Here is a 2,500-nt window from a genome sequence, read left to right as displayed (position 1 = left end):
ACACACACACAAACACACACACACACACATACGAATATATATATATATATATATATATATATATATATATATATATATATATATATATATACGTACATACAAGGCCGCGGTGGCCGAATGGTTAGAGCATCGGATTCAAGACTGTCACGACGGCAATCTGAGTTCGAGGGTTCGAGTCACCGGCCGGCGCGTTGCTCCCTTGGGCAAGGAACTTCACCTCGATTGCCTGCCTAGCCACTGGGTGGCCAAGCCAGCCCAAGTCAGTGCTGGCCCCAAGCCCGGATAAAATAGAGAGAATGATTACCTAAAAGGTAACACCGGCACTTTCCGTGGAAAGGAACTGGGGACCCTACCACGTACTCACTCCAAGAGCATCACAACATGAAAACTACAATTAAGTATCATGCTGTGAGCACGGCGGCTCAGACATGAACCTACCGTTAAAAGAAGATACATACATACATACATACATACATATGAAAAGACTTTATTATAATTTCAGTACACTGTTAACGTTTAGGTATTGATAAATAATTTTCTTAAATCTAAATATACTACATTTGCAGTTAGTAAAACTACTAAACTATAGCATCAATTGTTGACTGTATTTCTGTAAAGTGTGCGAATATTTAGTGATCTTCCATATGATGTCGCGAAATGTTTGTTTGTATTTTGATTTAAAAAATTATATATCATAAGGTGGCTCCTGCTACGAAAGTAGTATCAAGTACCTAGTTTCGTATATATGATATTTATAGTGTTTTGTGTGAGATTTGTAGAAAAAGCACAAAAGCGGTAATATTATGGGAATTCAATTTCTGAGAAGTGGTGACGAATATATATATAATATATATATATATATATATATATATATATATATATATATATATATATATTTTGTGTGTGTGTGTGTGTGTGTGTGTGTGTGTGTGTGTGTGTGTGTGTGTGTGTGTGTGTGTGTGTGATGAATATATAGCGCACACACATATTGCAGTAGTATTTCCATAAATACTACTTAACTTATGAGGCCAAAAATGTGAACTTTCCTCGAATCTGACCAGAGAAGCGATTTGAAAGGGCCTGCCTAACCAACTGACATTTCCAACGCATGGAAATGATAGCAAAGATAGAAATATCAGTATTGTTTGTGGCTCTGCATTTTCCGACGCTCAGCGAAAGCATAGATTATAACTATGATTTTTAAAAATTTCCTATTAACAAAGTTCTAGAGTGCATTGTCAACGACTCACGATTTTTTTTTTTTTTCGATTAAGTTCCCTTAAAGCCATTAAATTCTTAGAAACAAGAAAATGGAAGGTATGAGTAAACTACATAGTGTCAACGAAGAGGCCGACAATTCAGCCGCCAAATGCTGGTCTGGAGATTAGCACTAAGATCTCATGCTGGGGTCCTGCCACCTTTACAAAAACAAGAGACGATCTCCTGTGGGAAGGTGAGTAGAGCAACCCAGATTTCAATGACAAACATAAACAAATGACAGAACCATGGAACACAGACAACAGGAAAATAAGACCTAAATACAAGCCACTCCACAATGCCCCCACTTGACTAAGCTTCGTAGACCGTGTTCTTATGACAGGCCATCAGTCTAACAAGAAAAGATAGGATCTTATAAATTACAGCAAGATAAAAGAATTTCCACATCCTAAAATCACTAGCTGAAAACGAAAGAACGATTCGTAAAGTAATCCTCTTTCTTAGTTTGAGGAGGCAAACCTTTTTATGACTTTTTCAAGAATACTACTCTGATCTCTTACACTAATGAATAAAATGTGTTGATCTCCAATGTATTTGCTTTTAGATCATGCCCACCCTCATAATAAGGTAATTTGTGTGCACATGACATTTGCCTATGTGTGCGTGCATGTCTGCGCGCGCGCGCACGCGCGTGTGTGTGTGTGTGTAAAAGGCAGGTACGTATGCATGTATGCATCCGGTTAGATAAACGTAGATACAAATACAAAACCATCTTTAATCCAGATGCACCACCAACTGTACCCCTTGCCTTAGGGCCATAGCGCTTATTTAATCTAATTTTGTAGTACACAAAGCCGCTTTTCATCAACGATTGCAATTGTCCGAATTCTTTATAAAAATAATAATGATAGCAAATACTGTTTATGTTCAATTATTGTTGAACTTCCAATAAATGTGAATTAATTATGGACAGTGGCGTAGGTAAGGGGGAGGCACCCCTACGAATTTGTCACGGATGACTGAATAATCTTGAGACAAAACTGTGATTAAATCGGACAGCAAGAACTGGACGTTATTTTTAGTTAATTTTGTGTGATTTTATTTTTTTGCACAGGTATGTGTGTGTGTGTGTGTGTGTGTGTGTGTTTTTGTTTATGTATATATATATATATAAAATATATTTATTATATATATAATATATATAATATATATATAAATTATAATTTTTTTATTTATATATTAATTATTAATAATTTATATTATATTAATAATATATATATCT

The sequence above is a fragment of the Penaeus monodon genome, chromosome 35 (assembly GCF_015228065.2).
Source record: "Penaeus monodon isolate SGIC_2016 chromosome 35, NSTDA_Pmon_1, whole genome shotgun sequence".
Classification (NCBI taxonomy): domain Eukaryota; kingdom Metazoa; phylum Arthropoda; class Malacostraca; order Decapoda; family Penaeidae; genus Penaeus; species Penaeus monodon.
This window is presented reverse-complemented; position numbering follows the sequence as displayed.